Source organism: Coregonus clupeaformis, unplaced genomic scaffold (genome assembly GCF_020615455.1).
Source record: "Coregonus clupeaformis isolate EN_2021a unplaced genomic scaffold, ASM2061545v1 scaf1232, whole genome shotgun sequence".
Taxonomy (NCBI): Eukaryota; Metazoa; Chordata; class Actinopteri; order Salmoniformes; family Salmonidae; genus Coregonus; species Coregonus clupeaformis.
The window spans coordinates 128,272-148,460 of record NW_025534686.1 but is presented as its reverse complement, the minus strand read 5'-3'; the positions used below and the strand labels follow the sequence as shown (position 1 = coordinate 148,460).

At 44.2% G+C, this 20,189-nt stretch overlaps 1 protein-coding gene across 1 annotated transcript in view; it reads left to right on the top strand.

The window, feature by feature from the left end:
* Nucleotides 1-20,189, top strand: part of LOC121558909 (disintegrin and metalloproteinase domain-containing protein 10) — an 85,352-nt gene that overhangs the window by 356 nt on the left and 64,807 nt on the right. The window lies entirely within an intron of this gene.

The window sequence follows — 20,189 nt, the reverse complement described above, 5'->3', positions numbered from 1 at the left end:
CGAAAGGTCCACCGAAGTGAAATAAGAATGTAACTGTGGTGGATATTCTTCTTAAAAATAAGACATTCTCAACTATCTAGAATGTAATGTTTACTAAAAGTTACCTAGCATCAATATAGTCCCCATCGCTGCAGTTTCAGTCACGCACTGTTAGTTCTGAGAGGTCTAGTACAGTGGTTCCCAAACTTGAAATGGGGTCCCCTGAGAATCTGTGATCTTATCAAACAAATTAAGAACTTTTTTAAATCTAAAATAACTTTTTTTCTCTTCAACTGGGTATAGAATACAACCTTTTAGTGTAAACGAATATCGCTTACACTATTAGAATGCGCTTTCATAGTTCTCTGGACAGCCAGCAGGACCTACAATTGAGTGAATATGAACACACAGCATTAACTAACGTTAGGGGATATACTTTTTCCAAATTGGGTCCTGTATATTCTAGTGTCAATTTAGGGTATTGTGCAGTAAACGTTTGGGAACCCCTGGTCTAGTAGCTAGCTAGCTGATTTGTATAGATGTTTGCTGGCAAAGTGATTAAATGCTAACGTACAGAACTTGCTAGCTATTTCGACAGAAAGGAAAAAGCTAATCACACATTGTGACGCGGTAAATTGCAGTTTTTACTTGACATGTGTCATTCTCATTATATGCCCACTCACTCACTGACTTTTCTTTTTGTATTTTATTTGTACACAGCTTAGCTAGATCTCTATGGCTCTGATGCAAATATGACTTGATTTCTATGGTAGGCTATATGTAGTTAGTGATCCATATTTTCATCGTCATTCTAAGCTGATTTGGATACATTGAGGACTCCGATCTCCTGAAAACATGACATATGGACAGGATGTCCCCTGTGATGTAGTAGCATACATTAGAATAGACCTTTACTGACTCATGTAGGCTATTTCATAAACATGCCATCAAACATTTGACTTCATCATTATTCCTCACCCTGTTAAGGTCCCACTCCATCTGGGGCTGACTACTGCTGAGTTGACTATACGCCTCATCTGTCTGACATCGAATGCATTTTTCATTTCCCTCTCCCGTTTGCCATGGGCAAAAAGACAGATGCAGCGTCTGTTTTTACCTGCTCTGACAGTCTGTGTTTTCACTAGTGTGTGTGTGTGTGAACACAACGTGAGTAATTGATCTGCCTGAAGCTGCTGTGGGCCTTGTGTTCCCCTGTGCCCCCTGAGCATTGAGCTCCCCTGTGTTTCCCCACTGGTGTCCTGTTTGTTTGTTAAAACGATGGAAACGGAAACATTCTACTGCAGATGAAGTGTTGTTTCAGAGATGGCTAGGTCTGATTTAAATGATCAGGACTTGGATTTCGTTTTCGCCTCATAAATTGTTATTGTCTTGTCAAGTCCCAATATTAAAATTACTAGTGCATAATTTATCATCCTAGTTAATTATTTTGTTTGTTTATTCCACTTGAGTAACTCTCATTAGCTAATAAAGTAGAATGAACCATGTCTCTTGGCTCTCCTCGATGAGCTAATATTCCCACTCATTTGCATGAATCATACTTTTTCGGTGTTTGTTGACTCAGTTATGTTATTCATGACTGCCAAGTTTGAGCCTTTAATTTGCCTATTTGTCTTTTAGTACAGTAATGACTCCAATCCATACAAGGGACTGGGGCATACGCTCAAATTCTAATACTGTAAAAGTACATCCTTCCTCCCTGTCTTCAACTGTCCTTAGGGTGAAGACTCTTCTGATGTGGTTTGATTCGTGAAGCAACTCAATGTTACGCCATATTGGTTTTGCCTACCCTACAATGTCTGATCACGGTTCACTTGAAGGGCTTAAATAATTAATAAATGCTTTAAACAATGCCTTCAGCATCGAATTAGTTCACCTGACATGGGCCAGATGTTGAGTTGGGTCAGATACAGTCATTTTGATGTCAGGGCTATCAGACTAATGGCAGAACTAAACAGAGCAGCAGCAGCAGAGCTCTGTTTGAGGCACATGTTCCCTGGTGTGTCTTTAAGAGAGTGTTTGCTGCCAATTGTGAGCAGAGCGGATGCCGCCCAGAGTCAGTGATGGGTTACCACGATGTTTGCTGTCGGTGGAAAAGAGGATATGAGCCAGACCCAGCACAGCCTTGTGTGAATGGAAATCAAAGGTTTACTGAGGAAACAGATTTCTCTTGGAGGACCATGACAATGGTCTTTCATAAACTAAGAAGATATGTCCACTCCGAACGCAATTTTAAAAGCACAGATTTTTACTCAAATGGAGAGTTTGGGATTAAATTTGTCACCACTATAGCAATTCATGTCGTCTAGGCTTAGGCTATATGCTCAGAACCTCAGATCGTTGTACACTGAGTGGACAAAACATTAGGAACAATATTGAGTTGCACGGGGCATGGACTCTACAAGGTGTCGAAGGCATTCCACAGGGATGCTTCCCACAGTTGTGTCAAGTTGGCTGGATGGCCTTTGGGTGGTGGACCATTTTTGATACACAGGGGACACTTTTGAGCGTGAAACCCTTCACACACTCAAACCGGTGTGCCTGGCACATACTACCATACCCCGTTCAAACGCACTTAAATATTTTGTCTTGCTCATTCACCCTCTGAATGGCACACATACACAATCCATGTCTCACTTGTATCAAGGCTTAAAAATCCTTCTTTAACCTGTCTCCTCCCCTTCATCTACATTGATTGAAGTGGATTTAACAAGTGACATCAATAAGGGATCATAGCTTTCACCTAGATTCACCTGGTCAGTCTATGTCATGGAAAGAGCAGGTGTTCCTAATGTTTTCTACACTCAGTGTATAATCTTATTCATTTTACTGGAAAGGCAAATTATATTATCAGGATTGGGTTTCAAAATCTATAATTCAATGCCAGATGCCACACACAGATTAATATTGAATGTGAGAGATGTCATAAAACCATGGACTTGATTCATGGGTGGATATTAATGATTTGTTAGGGTTTGTCATTGTCACGATCGTTAGACGGAGTAGACCAAGGCGCAGCGTTGCAGGCAAACATATTTATTTAAAGAGAGTAAACCCTCGAACAAAACAACAAACGATACGTGCAGTCCTACGGTACAGACCAAAAGGAACAAACCAACTGGAACAAGATCCCACAACTATTGTGGGAAAACAGCCTGTATAAATATGGCTCCCAATCAGAGACAACCAGCAACAGCTGACACTCGTTGCCTCTGATTGGGAACCACTCTGGCCAACACAGAAATACAAAACTAGAATCCCGACATAGAAACACAACACATAGAATATACACACCCTGGCTCAACATATAGAGTCCCAGAGCCAGGGTGTGACAGTCGTAACAGATTCTTCCCTTTTGACTCAAATATGTTTCCAGGGTTGGAAATTAATTATTCATAGAGGGGAAGCAGGAGATCTGGCTAATCTGTTCTTGCTGAGATAAACATTATCAGCTGGTCCTGATCCAAAAGCCGTCATTTCTAAAGAGGAAGTAGAGTAGGCAACCATATTAATTAACTAGGAACATCCCTATGTTCCAACGGATCATATTCTCTTCACCTGTTGAGATGCTGTATTTTCACTAGCGCTGTGGGACTCCACACACCGGCTTCATTATCTCCCATTCAGCTGTTTCATCCAGACATTACATGGGGTGTGTGACTTCCCCTGACATTTTAATGTATTGGAGAGCATTTGCCAAGAGAAGATTAGAAGATGTCATAGAGAGAGAGACTGCCTAAAGGCCTTGTTTGTATGTGGAGAATAAAACCGTGTTTTGGAGCCATCAGGAGTTGCACTGAGTCCTGTGCTTTGGTAATACGCAGTGGCTTGTCAGGGAGGCATAGCAAAGCCTTTCAGAATGTGGGGTTGTGGAAAAATATGTAATCCTGGATTATATTTCCCCTCGCATGTCCAAATATTAAACTTCAATGAGTCTCCACAATTGACATTGTTATAAAAACACTTGATATTGTATTTTGTTAGTTTGAAGCATACAGAGCAGCATTCTAGTATATTCACACTCACAAACTAACAAAGGCAAATATTATTGACTGTATTCAAGATGTGCAATGTCAGTGTCAGAAATGCACTGGGGCAGAGGGGCTTTGTGCATTTTTGACCCGAGATTTTCCATATTTGCCCCAGAAGGCTCTTGACAGGAAAAGCTGCCCCAATCTTTTCCAAAACAAGTCAACGGGCAAAATATGCCCCTAACTTTAGATATTTTTTTCTCCATTGGTATCACACTTCATACAGTATGTGGCCACAAAGGATTCTCCTTGACTCATCCAATCAGATAAAGTGCACTCTGCTGGTAGCTATCTCATTTCCCCACACCACTCCCCCATCTCGCCCTCTTTGTTGTCAACATTCTTATTTTCGGTGTATTTTCCAAGTTGTGAAAATGCTAGTGTTCTTGTCTGGTGTATTGCCAACCAAGGTCAGAGATTGCTTAATTGGATTTTCACCGCTCAAGGGCACCTTTTCCATGTTTCAGGTGTAGCCTAATATACAGCCTATACACAAATAGGCCCTATGTATGAAGTACAGGGAAGTTTGTCTAGTGGTAGTGTAGTATTGAAACCCAAGGCAATATTACATTTCTTCACCTTAGGAGGAAATGTGATTCACACAATAGTTTTTTTGCTCCTAATTTAAACCTCCTCTGAATAAGCCATGATTAGCCCACAGCTGCATTGCATCGTACTCTTACTGTAGTGCATGGACTGTAGGGTTGCAACATTCCAGGGACTTTCAATAAAGACACTCCCGCTCTAAGCTGGCCGTAGTGTGTGTCGCTGCAGTAGTGTGAACTCAGTGACATGATGGGCGGAGCTGTTTCCATTCTGTTCCATCCCAGGGTGAGCAGACAGAGTAGTGTGTGCACCACCAACATGCACTGTAAGATTAAAAACATGGGTCACTGCACTGACAGGAATTGGGTGCTTTGCTGTGTGTTGTGTGTGTGTGTGAATGGTTGAAAAACACAGGGAGGGAGTAAAGATTTTTTTAAAAACATGACCTTTTAGAGGTGATGTCACTGCTGTTGTAATGTCATAGGTTTCCTGGTTGACAGTATTGTGGACCTCAGCAAAATGGATGCTGAATGGTTTTTGTGTTGAGGCATTTGTATTAATCTTATAAGCAGGCCTATTTGTTCTCGCCAGTCCCATTTTAGGCTTCTTGCTTTAATATGTACTAGTCGAATTAGGCCTAGGCCCTCTGAAGACAATCAAGCAACAATTGCAACAATTTAGTAAACTGAAATCTGTAGCCAAGCATAAACAATCAATAAAGATTACCAGTGATGTTTTACTGACAGGGACCTACCAGTCATTGCTTATCAGACTCACCACATTGGTTTGTTGAAGCACCGTTTCCTCTGCTGCTTTCTTTTTAGGAGAAACTGTGAAATGGTTGGCTAGTTTGTTCATTCTGAGACTTGTGACATGGTGCCTGACATTTGTATTTCTATAATGACTGTGTTATTACATTCCCTGTCAGTTTGTCTGGCTTTATTCAGAGTGCATGGTTCTACCACTAGTGTTTTGACTTGCAGTTTCCTGAAAGACAATAGTAAACAAACATTGACCTGAAAATGGTTCCTGTGTTAAGCTGCTCGGCGATAGTCCTTTAATGGTGTTCCAGTGTCATCACTATTCTTTTCACAGCAGTATCTCTTTCAGCTGGGAGCTGTAAGCAGAATCACATTCAGTTCTGACTTCATTAGGCTCTTTGCTTGTTAACACAGTCAGACTTCTAGCCTGCCTTTTTGTTTCTTTGCTCTCTGCATCATATTCAAGTGGATGTTGAGTAAGACTAGAATTAAGAAATCTACTCAAAACCGCAATGTTTTTAGATGTGTATGTGTGTAGTAGTATAATTTGTGTGTGTGGGCCTAGTCTAGTTATCATTTTGTGCTGAGCCCTCAGCCCATAGAAACATGCCTTCACATCACAATCTCCTTTGGCCACTGATGTGACTTTCCACAATAGGCTAACCTAGTTCTATGTGCAGAAATTGTGCTGTGTGAGCCATAATAGCTGCTTCATAACTATTTTAGCGTCACGTGAGCAATGGACCCCACAGCCTGTACAGTAGTTCAGATGAACTTCTTCTAAGCATGCATGGAATGAGGAGGAACATTGTACCTAGCTACTAGTGATGGGGGGTAGATAGTTAATTGTGCTTTGTTTTGCTACTGCAGGCAGCGTTCGCTAGAGACAGTCGGCTGTACCTGCGCCAAAACTCTGCTATTTTTCATCCTATAGCTTGTTCTCCATCTTCCTTTTAAAATGGTGAGCCAACATGTTTTCAGCACTTATTTCCCTGACTGATTAAAACTCATTTTCTCATGCTCTCTCGTCTCTCTGCAGCAGACATATAGTGAGCAATATGTTTGGTACATGAAATCGCAATAAAATCGCAGTATCGTATCGGCACCTAAGTATCGTGCTAATATCATATTGTGTGGTCGCTGGCAATTCCCAGCCCTACTAGCTACAGTGGCTTGCGAAAGTATTCACCTCGCCTTGGCATTTTTCCTATTTTGTTGCCTTACAACCTGGAATTAAATGTGATTTTTTTTGGGGGGATTGTATCATTTGATTTACACAACGTGCCTACCACTTTGAAGATGCAAAATATTTTTTATTGTGACGCAAACAAGAAATAAGACAAAAAAACAGAACTTGAGCGTGCATAACTATTCAAAGTCAATACTTTGTAGAGCCACCCTTTGCAGCAATTACAGCTGCAAGTCTCTTGGGGTATGTCTCTATAAGCTTGGCACATCTAGCCACTGGGATTTTTGCCCATTCTTCAAGGCAAAACTGCTCCAGTTTCTTCAAGTTGGATGGGTTCCGCTGGTGTACAACAATCTTTAAGTCATACCACAGATTCTCAATTGGATTGAGTTCTGGGCTTTGACTAGGCCATTTCAAGACATTTAAATGTTTCCCCTTAAACCACTCGAGTGTTGCTTTTAGGAGTATGCTTAGGGTCATTGTCCTGCTGGAAGGTGAACCTCCGTCCCAGTCTCAAATCTCTGGAAGACTGAAACAGGTTTCCCTCAAGAATGTCCCTTTATTTAGCGCCATCCATCATTCCTTCAATTATGACCAGTTTTCCAGTCCCTGCCGATGGGAAAAACATCCCCACAGCATGATGCTGCCACCACCATGCTTCACTGTGGGGATGGTGTTCTCGGGATGATGAAAGGTGTTGGGTTTGCGCCAGACATAGCGTTTTCCTTGATGGCCAAAAAGCTAAATTTTTGTCTCATCTGACCAGATTACCTTCTTCCATATGTTTGGGGAGTCTCCCACATGCCTTTTGGCGAACACAAAACATGTTTGTTTATTTTTTTATTCAAGCAATGGCTTTTTTCTGGCCACTCTTCCGTAAAGCCCAGCTCTGTGGATTGTACGGCTTAAAGTGGTCCTATGGACATATACTCCCATCTCCGCTGTGGAGCTTTGCAGCTCCTTCAGGGTTATCTTTGGTCACTTTGTTGCCTCTGATTAATGCCCTCCTTGCCTGGCCCGTGAGTTTTGGTAGGCGGCCCTCTCTTGGCAGGCTTGTTGTCACACCCTGGCCTTAGTTATCTTTGTTTTCATTAATAATTTAGTTAGGTCAGGGTGTGACATGGTGAAGTATGTGTTTTGGTTTGTCTAGGGGTTTGTAGGTTTAATGGGGTAATATCTTGTCTAGGTGTTTGTATGTTGATGGCTGCCTAGATTGGTTCTCAATTGGAGACAGCTGTGGTTTATTGTCTCTAATTGGGAGCCATATTTAAGGCAGCCATGGGCATCATGTGTTTGTGGGTAATTGTCTATGTTGAACGTTTGTTGCTTGTCTGTGCACTTACGTTATTTAGCTTCACGGTCGTTTGTTGTTTTGTTAGTTTTGGATAGTGTTTGGTTTCGTGTTTTTTCTCTCTTCCAAAATAAAGAGATGTATTTTGCACACGCTGCGCCTTGGTCCAATATCTCACAAGAAGACGATCGTGACAGAATTACCCACCAATCTAGGACCAAGCGGCGTGTCAAGCGGCAACAGGACCCACCTACACAGGATTCATGGACATGGGAGGAGATACTGGATGGAAAGGGTCCTTGGGCACAACCGGGAGAAGTTCGCCGCCCTCGTGAAGAGCTGGAGGCAGCTAAAGCCGAGAGGAGGCGATATGAGGAGGCAGCACGGAGGCAAGGCGAGAGGCACCCCCAATAATTTTTTAGGGGGGGGCACAGGGCATGGACGACGGGGCTGACGGAGGCAGAGAAGGGGCGAATACAAAAGGCCACCAGGTTACGGGGGCTACTGGTTAAAGAAGGGAAAGGAGGTTTGGAGGCACGGCGAGAGGTACTGGGGAGTGTTGCCAGTCCGGTCCGGCCCGTTCCAGTTCCCGGGGTAGAGCCAGTGGTGTGTGTCCCCAGTACGGTCCGGCCTGTTACGGCCCCTCGCACCAAATGGACGGTGCGCGTCTCCAGCCCGGTCCGACCTGTTCCTGCCTCTCGCACAAGGCCTACGGTGTGCGTCGCCAGCCCGGCCCGGCCTGTTCCTGCGCCACGTACGAAGCCTACGGTGTGCGTCGCCAGCCCGGCCCGGCCTGTTGCTGCTCCCCGCACTAGCCCTGAGATGCGTGTCCTCAGCCCGGGACCACCAGTTCCGGCACCATGCACTAGGCCTTATGTGCGTCCCCAGGGTCCAGCATGCCCTGTTCCTTCTCCCCGCACTAGCCCTGAGATGCGTGTTCTCAGCCCGGTACCTCCAGTTCCGGCACCACGCACCAGGCCTATAGTGCGTCTCGGCCGGCCAGAGTCTGCCGTCTGCCCAACGGCGCCTGAACTGCCCGTCTGCCCAACGGCGCCTGAACTGCCCGTCTGCCCAACGGCGCTTGAACTGCCCGTCTGCCCAACGGCGCCTGAACTGCCCGTCTGTACTGAGCCTGCAAAGCCGTCCGCCAGACAGGAGCCGCTAGAGCCTTCCGCCAGACAGGAGCAGCCGAAGCCTTCCGCCAGACAGGAGCAGCTAAAGCCTTCCGCCAGACAGGAGCCGCTAGAGCCTTCCGCCAGACAGGAGCAGCCGAAGCCTTCCGCCAGACAGGAGCAGCCAGAGCCTTCCGCCAGACAGGAGCAGCCAGAGCCTTCCGCCAGCCATGAGCAGCCAGATCCGTCAGCCAGCCATGAGCAGCCAGATCCGTCAGCCAGCCATGAGCAGCCAGATCCGTCAGCCAGCCATGAGCAGCCAGATCCGTCAGCCTGCCATGAGCAGCCAGATCCGTCAGCTTGCCATGAGCAGCCAGATCCGTCAGCCAGCCATGAGCAGCCAGATCCTTCAGCCAGCCATGAGCAGCCAGATCCTTCAGCCAGCCATGAGCAGCCAGATCCTTCAGCCAGCCATGAGCAGCCAGATCCGTCAGCCAGCCATGAGCAGCCAGATCCGTCAGCCAGCCATGAGCAGCCAGATCCGTCAGCCAGCCGTGAGCCGTCCCAGCCAGGATCCGCCAGAGCCGTCCAGCCAGGATCCGCCAGAGCCGTCCAGCCAGGATCCGCCAGAGCCGTCCAGCCGGGATCCGCCAGAGCCGTCCAGCCAGGATCCGCCAGCCAGCCAGGATCCGCCAGAGCCAGCCAGCCAGGATCCGCCATTCAGTCCGGTGCTGCCCCTTAGTCCGGTGCTGCCCCTTAGTCCGGTGCTGCCCCTTAGCCCGGTGCTGCCCCTTATCCTGGTGCTGCCCCTTATCCTGGTGCTGCCCCTTATCCCGGTGCTGCCCCTTAGTCCGGTGCTGCCCCTTAGTCCGGTGCTGCCTCTAAGTCCGGTGCTGCCCCTTAATCCAGTGGGGTTAAGTTGGAGGGTGGTCATTTGGAGGAGGCTACGAAAGCGGGTAGTGACTATGGTGGGGTGGGGACCACGACCAGTGCCAGAGCCGCCACCGTGGACAGACGCCCACCCAGACCCTCCCCTAGACTTTATGCTGGTGCGCCCGGAGTTCGCACCTTAAGGGAAGTTATGTCACACCCTGGCCTTAGTTATCTTTGTTTTCATTAATAATTTAGTTAGGTCAGGGTGTGACATGGTGAAGTATGTGTTTTGGTTTGTCTAGGGGTTTGTAGGTTTAATGGGGTAATATCTTGTCTAGGTGTTTGTATGTTGATGGCTGCCTAGATTGGTTCTCAATTGGAGACAGCTGTGGTTTATTGTCTCTAATTGGGAGCCATATTTAAGGCAGCCATGGGCATCATGTGTTTGTGGGTAATTGTCTATGTTGAACGTTTGTTGCTTGTCTGTGCACTTACGTTATTTAGCTTCACGGTCGTTTGTTGTTTTGTTAGTTTTGGATAGTGTTTGGTTTCGTGTTTTTTCTCTCTTCCAAAATAAAGAGATGTATTTTGCACACGCTGCGCCTTGGTCCAATATCTCACAAGAAGACGATCGTGACACTTGTTGTGGTGCAATAATCTTTCAATTTTTTAATAATGGATTTAATGGTGCTCCGTGGGATGTTCAAAGTTTCAGATATTTTTTTATAACCCAACCCTGATCTGTACTTCTCCACAACTTTGTCCTTGACCTGTTTGGAGAGCTCCTTGGTCTTCATGGTACCGCTTGCTTGGTGGTATTGCAGACTTTGGGGCCTTTCAGAACAGGTGTGTGTGTATATACAGTGGGGAGAACAAGTATTTGATACACTGCCGATTTTGCAGGTTTTCCTACTTACAAAGCATGTAGAGGTCTGTAAAATTTAACAAAAATCCAGAAAATCACATTGTATGATTTTTAAGTAATTCATTTGCATTTTATTGCATGACATAAGTATTTGATACATCACAAAAGCAGAACTTAATATTTGGTACAGAAACCTTTGTTTGCAATTACAGAGATCATACGTTTCCTGTAGGTCTTGACCAGGTTTGCACACACTGCAGCAGGGATTTTGGCCCACTCCTCCATACAGACCTTCTCCAGATCCTTCAGGTTTCGGGGGCTGTCGCTGGGCAATACGGACTTTCAGCTCCCCTCCAAAGGTTTTCTATTGGGTTCAGGTCTGGAGACTGGCTAGGCCACTCCAGGACCTTGAGATGCTTCTTACGGAGCCACTCCTTAGTTGCCCTGGCTGTGTGTTTCGGGTCGTTGTCATGCTGGAATACCCAGCCACGACCCATCTTCAATGCTCTTACTGAGGGAAGGAGGTTGTTGGCCAAGAACTCGCGATACATGGCCCCATCCATCCTCCCCTCAATACAGTGCAGTCGTCCTGTCCCCTTTGTAGAAAAGCATCCCCAAAGAATGATGTTTCCACCGCCATGCTTCACGGTTGGGATGGTGTTCTTGGGGTTGTACTCCTCCTTCTTCTTCCTCCAAACATGGCGAGTGGAGTTTAGACCAAAAAGCTCTATTTTTGTCTCATCAGACCACATGACCTTCTCCCATTCCTCCTCTGGATCATCCAGATGGTCATTGGCAAACTTCAGACGGGCCTGGACATGCGCTGGCTTGAGCAGGGGGACCTTGCGTGCGCTGCAGGATTTTAATCCATGACGGCGTAGTGTGTTTCTAATGGTTTTCTTTGAGACTGTGGTCCCAGCTCTCTTCAGGTCATTGACCAGGTCCTGCTGTGTAGTTCTGGGCTGATCCCTCAACTTCCTCATGATCATTGATGCCCCACGAGGTGAGATCTTGCATGGAGCCCCAGACCGAGGGTGATTGACCGTCATCTTGAACTTCTTCCATTTTCTAATAATTGCGCCAACAGTTGTTGCCTTCTCACCAAGCTGCTTGCCTATTGTCCTGTATCCCATCCTAGCCTTGTGCAGGTCTACAATTTTATCCCTGATGTCCTTACACAGCTCTCTGGTCTTGGCCATTGTGGAGAGGTTGGAGTCTGTTTGATTGAGTGTGTGGACAGGTGTCTTTTATACAGGTAACGAGTTCAAACAGGTGCAGTTAATACAGGTAATGAGTGGAGAACAGGAGGGTTTCTTAAATAAAAACTAACAGGTCTGTGAGAGCCGGAATTCTTACTGGTTGGTAGGTGATCAAATACTTATGTCATGCAATAAAATGCAAATTAATTACTTAAAAATCATACAATGTGATTTTCTGGATTTTTGTTTTAGATTCCGTCTCTCACAGTTGAAGAGTACCTATGATAACAAATTACAGACCTCTACATGCTTTGTAAGTAGGAAAACCTGCAAAATCGGCAGTGTATCAAATACTTGTTCTCCCCACTGTATACTGAGATCATGTGATACTTAGATTGCACACAGGTGGACTTTATTTAACTAGGATAATTATGTGACTTCTGAAGGTAATTGGTTGCACCAGATCTTATTTAGGGGCTTCATAGCAAAGGGGGTGAATACATATGCACGCACCACTTTTCCATAATTTTATTTTTCATAATTATTTGAAACAAGTAATTTTTTTTCATTTCACTTAATCAATTTTGACTTTTGTGTATGTCCATTACATGAAATCCAAACAGAAATCTATTTAAATTACAGGTTGTAATGCAGCAAAATAGGAAAAATACGCCAAGGTGGATGAATACTTTTGCAAGGCACTGTACATCATGCTTTTGTGCTTCAGACCCCTCCCTTGACAATTGCCCATACAGCACTATGTCTCCCAGACCCAACACAAAAGTGTATTTGTCCAAAAACATCTGCTGCCACCACTGCCCATCTGATTAGTAGCTCCTCAGTGGTCAAAGGCTGCAGCTAGCCACAGGGACCACCGGACAGTGGACATGACATTGGTCCACACCACAACAGTACCCACCAATGCCGTGTTATTTCAGCCCCTCAATAGTCAGTGGCTGGATGTCTTTTCTTTATTTTATTTTTATGTATTTTTTATTTTATTTTATTTTTGTCATTTAGCAGACGCTCTTATCCAGAGCGACTTACAGGAGCAATTAGAGTTAAGTGCCTTGCTCAAGGGCACATCGACAGATTTTTCACCTAAGCTACCTAAGCTACCTGCCGCCCCCTTTTGTCAGGGATGTAGGCTAGTGGTATACCCATCACTCATAGTGTTGTATGGTTCAAGCGCAGCCAGGAGAACAAGTGATGGAGCCCTGAGTCCTCTGGCCTGTCAAACAACCTTCCCACCATGCTTTACCCAGCATGGTAATGTATGAGGAGGGTGAGTCATCATAACGCAAGCTGTTTCCTCTTCCTCTGTTCCTGTCAAGGGGTTCTAGCCTGTCAAGCTTGGCACCTCCGTGAGTGAGGATAAACACTTTACTGAAATACTATTGACAGAATGAAGCCCACAGGCACTACTTGTCATTGACAGCTCCTGCAATTTGGGCTAGCAGGTGCCTTCCAGCAACATACAAATAAGGAGTAGCCTACATTTTATCTTGCAAATGGTGTTAGTCCTCTAAGTCCTTTACCCTGCCAACTAATTCAAAGTCAGTGACTTGCAACACTACTCAAATGGTTTGACTAGGCTAACAACATTCTTGTATTGGCTAGGCATAGGCCTATATTGTATCTCGATTTGAATATTCCATAGGGTTTTGCATTAACTTTTTGTGGCTGCTAGATGAGGGAGGAAATTATGTTAATGAACGACTTGCTAATTCTGCCTTTTATTTTTTAAATAATGTCATGAAAACACTTCCTTATCCTGGCATATCCAGCAGTGGCCTTGTTTTCAGAGGCCCACTGGGGTCACAGTCCTCACATGCCCCTTCCTCCGGACAGTGACCCTACACACAGACATGGTGTGATATGGAAAGGAAATTAAGAGGCACGGCTGTGCCATGGTAACAGTTAGTTGTACATCAACAGCCTCTGAGTTGACCTTTACCCTGTTGATTCAGTTTATCCTGTGGCAGCTTTGGCTGCTGTAGGCTGGGCTAGAGTGGGTTTGTACAAGGGTCCCACAACAGGCTAAATATTTCCCTTTGAGATTTAACAACTGATGATGAGAACTGAGGATCACTGGAAGGCATATCCCCTGAAACTGTAGATTGTACTAATAGAGAGCAAAATACGTCCCATTCTCATGAAGTTTTAAATTATCTGGGGTTTTTTGAACTGTGAATAAATCCACTTTGTTGCAACTTCGTTTCTTAGAAACTTTCAGTGTTGCAATTACTAGGGCTGTGACGATACCAGTATCACAATATTTTTTCCATGGCTAAAATGAAAACAGGAAGCAGACAAATCTATTTGGTCCTTTAACAATCTGCTGTATTTAAGTTGTGTGCCATAGCTTGGAAAATAAATACATGTGACTCTGGATGACAACATAATAATGTTTGTTTCCAACATTAGGGCTGTTTTCCTAAAGCAGTTAAATCCGCTTTGTGTTTTGTTTCCTTGCCACGGTACTAACCAGTATCGCCATACTGGTATCATCCCGGCCCTGTCAATTACCCCAATCAAATATTCAAATGAGAACTAACCTTGTTCTTTAACCAAACATTTCAATTAAACTAAAGGCTGTTTTGCATTATAGTGTTGTGTAATTTTGTTGATATTTTGTGTATCACTTCTCAGAAATACCAGCCCTGGCCAAATTGAGACATATAAAATGAGCCGTATCTTTAGTCAAATAATTGCATTTCTCTCTAGTCTCTTCTGCTTTATTAAACTGGTATTGCATGTTAATAGGCTGTGTGGGACAATGCATAGGAGATGTCATGCCAATGTATGGTGGTTGATGGAGGCAATCTGAGCGTGCTCTGTTTTGTTTTCATAAAAGGCCCCTCTGTTTCCTGATTTGATTAATCTTCTTCCCTTGTTCTCACATTACAAAGCCCACCAGCCCCTGTGTTTCTGCCCATCAGTGTGCCACAGTCTAGACCGCTGCTGTCATTAGTCTATTTGTTGGGGGGAGGGCAAAAAAAAGCTAGTGTAAATCTCTCTGAATATTTTCTCCCTGACTCGTTCAAGAACATGTCATGGCAGGCCGGGTGTGGCCCCTGCTTGTTGAAGAGTTTACTCCCACACACTGGGGCCACCATGACAATACAATGTGTCTCTGTCTGTGTGTGTGTGTTTTACTGTGGGACCATTACCCCAGCAGTAGCACTGTATGAGCTACTCTCTTCAGGTAATTATTCCCAGAGCTGTGAAGCACGGAGTGTCCCCTTCATATCAAACACAGCATTAACTAATGACCATACATTTCTTAATGGTGTTTTAAAATAGCTTCTCAAGTATTAGGCTAACACATCAACAGCTGTGAGAATCTCTGAAAGGAACCGGCCATCTCAGCCAATCTCTTTTGACCATGTTTTTTGTATGGTGACTTAGTAGTCTCCTTGCTCATGAGGTTATAGACAGGTTGGTTGTTTAGCAACAAAACCGATGCGTGGGTAACTATGAGGAAAAACAGACAGGGTTGGCTTAGATTGTTAACAACATGTGAACTATATATTTAGTCTCCAATGTTAATTAAAAACAAAAATAAATTTGCACAATGAGCTTGTTGTCTCTCAAATACATCGTTACAGTTGTTGGTTAGCTAGCTAGCGAATTTTTGCCATATTAGCATAGACGTGACATCAGTAAAAACACCTCAAAACAAGACATGGTATCAAGATAAAACTAGCTGAAAAGAGCCATCAACGATTCCCACATGGCAGCTTCTTGTCATTGTTGCTAGCTATCTGGCCATCCAGAATCACAACAACACGGCCTTCTGCCCCATTGAAGCGTGCACATTGTTTTCGTGACGTTGTCAGCTAACCCGTCTATAGCCAGCTAGCAGGTGGACTGCTAAAACAGCAACTCATTTGGCTCCTGTCCTCAGGTGTGTTCAACTGTTCGTATCTGACCATTCTTTAAAGCCTTTGTTGACTAGGAGTGGACCAATGATAACGCTGGGCGGATAAGCTGTTCTGTGCGGCGGTGAGTCTCGTGCACCAGCTGTGTGTGTGTAAACCTGTTTAGCGTGGCTACTGTGCTTCGTGGTAGAGAGTTGAGCTGCTGCCATTGTGTCGCTGTGGGAGCCAGTCCCGCCCTCCCTCCCTGGCCGTGCTCCGTCTTCATTACCCAGAGTTGTGTGGAGGCACACTGCCAGAGCGTGCTCTTTAGCATCTCAAAGTTCCCCCAGTGTCACAGCGCTTTAATGAAATTGATGGCCTATGTCTAAATCTGAGCCTGTCTTCATGCAGCTCTCTCCTCTGAGGATTATGCTTTGCCTCAACAGTTCTCTCCACTGTCACACGTCCTCTTGACTTCCTGCAAACTGAGGGCTTCATCAGCGGAGAGCTTGGAGACTGGGTAGATGTGCTCATTTAACAGGCTTGGGACTGTCTGGGAGACATTTCTACCAGCCTTAGCTCTCGCCAACCACTTGTTTTAAAGTTAGGCATTTGTTTTTCATAGGTGGCAACAGCTTACTTTTTTTGTATTTTTTGACATATCCCTCCTTTTTAAGGATAATCTTTTAGCTATTTTGCCTTCAGCTGTTTATTCATCTAATCTCCTCAGATCCACTTCTAGCATTCTGGAGGTAAGAGGAAAATCGAGTGTGGAAAAATGATTATTCTCCCCAGATGAAATAGTCTGCTGTCAATGCTCTCCCTTCATAGAAAAGCATTGTTCCTTTGCCACACTGTTGTGCTGTGCGCTTAAAAAAAAGTGTTTTTGTGTTCCAGTCTAGCAGATGTGATTTTTATTTTTTCTCTCCCTCAGTATTTTTTGAGCCCTTTCAAATTCAAATGTTTAAACGCTCTCAACTCTGATAGTACACAGCTGTCAGGAAAGAGGCTGTATTTTACACTTCGGCAGGATCCTAAGGAGCCCCTCAGTGTGAATGAAGTGGGATCATGTTCCCGCCAAGGGACAGCTCTGGGGACACCAGACTGGACACACAGTCTAGCCCTACTGTCTGGACTGACTAGTGAGCGGAGCAGTTTGACCATTTGCCCAGTGTTGCCAAGCTGTCTGGGCAGAGGAATATTCTCAGCTAGCATCAGCCAGTATAGTAGGCAGTCTCAATAAAGCTCAAACATAGCAGCCAGCCAGCATCAGTCAGCCAACCGCTGAGCTACATATGAGCAGGAGCCAGTGTGCTTTGCTGTTCCTATGGTACCAGCTTTAATTTTAACCTGAAAAAGAAGCGAATGAATAAGTGATGGCTGCTTCCATCCCATGTTGATTGCTAAAAGTGTGACTGTTGCATCTAAAAGCTCTTAAAAGCCTCCTGATTCCCCTCACTCTCCTGTAATATAACAGGGTACCGCACAGTGACAGACCCCCCCAGGAGAGAGAGAGAGGAGCCTCGTGTGGAATTGCGATGCACGTCAGTGTCCCTCTCTTAACGAGCAGCATTTATCCCCTCGCCGGAACTAGATAAGTGGAGAGTTTTTATCACAGCCGAGCAGGTGGAAGCAGGGGCCGCGTCGCTGCTGCCTCCGGGAGAGAACTCCATCTAACACTGCTGCTTCCAACTACAAAGTCTTTAGTGATTTCTCCTTTATTTTCTCTGTCTGCAGGTTTGCTTTGTTCAAACTATGAAGGAGTTTTCCTCATTCATTTCAACCACAATCACTATGAAATTCTAAGGAACTGGAAATCTCTAGCTTCTGATCTGGGCTATAGGCCTATAGGCTAAACATACACATATTTAGGCAGTACATCTGTGGGAGTGCACCAAGTCCTTGCCTTGCCTGATGATCAACCTTGGTAATCTAGAAAGTAAATGCACTTGCCTCAGAGTGGAAGATAGCTTTTTGGTCCAGTGGTATGGTTGACTCTGGAGTAGGGCTGTCCCCAACTTGTTCAACATTTTTAAACGTGTATTTTTCCATATATAGACACATCCTATGTGTTTTTATCAAATCAACTATATGCAGTGAGCGTGTCTGATGCTGTAAGCGCACTGTTTGATGAAATAATTAAGATACACAAATGACTAGAGGGAATCCGACCGCAATTGATTTGATTGTGCCGGGCCAGGCTCAGACTAGCACCCGTTGTCTCTCTCTCCTCCCTGCTGCAGCGACCACCACAGAACATCAATAGTGTTTATCCCGCTGTCCGTGTTGCTGAAGCTGCAACTTAATTAGCAGCCATTTCTGACTGAAAGTTATGTTACTGAAATCCCTCATTTGTTTAGGAAAAACATTCCCTATTCTCTCAACCCTTGTTCTCTTTACGTGACACATGTATGCATCGCATGCACGTGACCAAAAGGGCCTGACCTGTAGCATATCATAATCACATCAATAAATTGGTTATAACAAACTCTGAACACCGTAACACGTGACGGCAAAATGGATGTAGAGGACATGACAAATAAACTTGAAATGGGGCCATGTTTACTGGTTGCTCAGGAGGTAAAGGGGAAGTCGGATGTGTGGAATAAATTTGACTAGTTGTGGAAAATACTGGAGATCAAGAAAAATAAGGTAAGGAGCAAGCGCTGCGTGCATATTATGTGTGCCAAACAGGTGCTGTTAGATGACAATATAATTTCTCGGCCGTTTGGAACAATGTAAACAACACTAAATAAATATAAGCGTACCAGAGAGTCATAAAAAAAATACTGATGACCAGGTTTTGATAGCAGTCGGTTACATAATGGTACTACTCCTCAGTTTTTCTCAGCTTTATTGAAGAGTACGTAAGCCTTGGGTTATTTTTCATGTCTTAGTCGTGACAGACTTTCAGCATGCTTATAGAGAAGACCACACAACATGTACTGCACTGACACAAATGACTGATGATTTGTTGAAAGAAATTGATACGAAGATTGTGGGAGCTGTACTGTTAGATTTCAGTGCAGCCTTTGATATTATTGACCATAACCTGTTGTTGAGAACTTGTGTTATGGCTTTTCAACCTCTGCCATATCGTGGATTCAGAGCTATCTATCTAATAGAACTCAGAGGGTTTTCTTTTAATGGAAGCTTCTCTAATGTCAAACATGTAAATTCTGGTGTAATGACCTGCCACTGGCATTAAACAAATGCTGATGATTCAACCATAAACGCATTAGCAACCACAGCTAATGAAGTCACTGAAACCCTTAACAAAGAGTTGCAGTCTGTTTTGGAATGGGTGGCCAGTAATAAACTGGTCCTGAACATCTCTAAAAGTAAGAGCATTGTATTTGGTACAAATCATTCCCTAAGTTCTAGACCTCAGCTGAATCTGGTAATGAATGGTGTGGCCGTTGAACAAGTTGAGGGGACTAAATTACTTGGCGTTACCTTAGATTGTAAACTGTCATGGTCAGAACATATAGATTCAATGGTTGTAAAGATGGGGATAGGTCTGTCCGTAATAAAGAGATGCTCTGCTTTTCTGACACCACACTCCACAAAGCAAGTCCTGCAGGCTCTAGTTTTATCTTGATTATTGTCCAGTCATATGGTCAAGTGCTGCAAAGAAAGACCTAGTTAAGCTGCAGCTGGCCCAGAACAGAGCTGCACATCTTGCTCTTCATTGTAATCAGAGGGCTAATAGTAATACTATGCATGCCAGTCTCTCTTGGCTAAGAGTTGAGGAAAGACTGGGTTGAAATCCTTTGCATAGTCAACTTACACACAGCACTGACACACATACTTACCCCACCAGACATGCCACCAGAGGTCTTTTCACAGTCCCCAGGTCCAGAACAAATTCAAGGAAACGTACAGTATTATACAGAGCCATGAGTGCATGGAACAGCAAACCTGGTTTCAAAAAACAAATAAAGCAACACCTCACGGCACTACACCTCTCCCCCATGTGACCTACTTGTTGTGTGTTTGTAATGACATGTATGTTTAACTGATAATGCACACACACTACATGTTAATTTTCTTAAATGTATTTAAATTGTAAAGTATTTTGTCTGTCATGTATTTTTTGTTATATGTCGGACCCCATATATACCGATATTTTAGAAATACAGACGGTTTAATTTTCAATGCGGGGGTGCGTGCTATGCCGCTGCTTATACAGTTGAAGTCTGAAGTTTACATACATCTTAGCCAAATACATTTAAACTCAGTTTTTCACAATTCCTGACATTTAATCCTAGTACAAATTCCCTGTTTTAGGTCAGTTAGAATCACCACTTTATTTTAAGAATGTGAAATGTCAGAATAATAGTAGAGAGAATGATTTATTTAAGCTTTTATTTATTTAATCACATTCCCAGTGGGTCAGAAGTTTACATTCACTCAATTAGTATTTGGTAGCATTGCCTTTAAATTGTTAAACTTGGGTCAA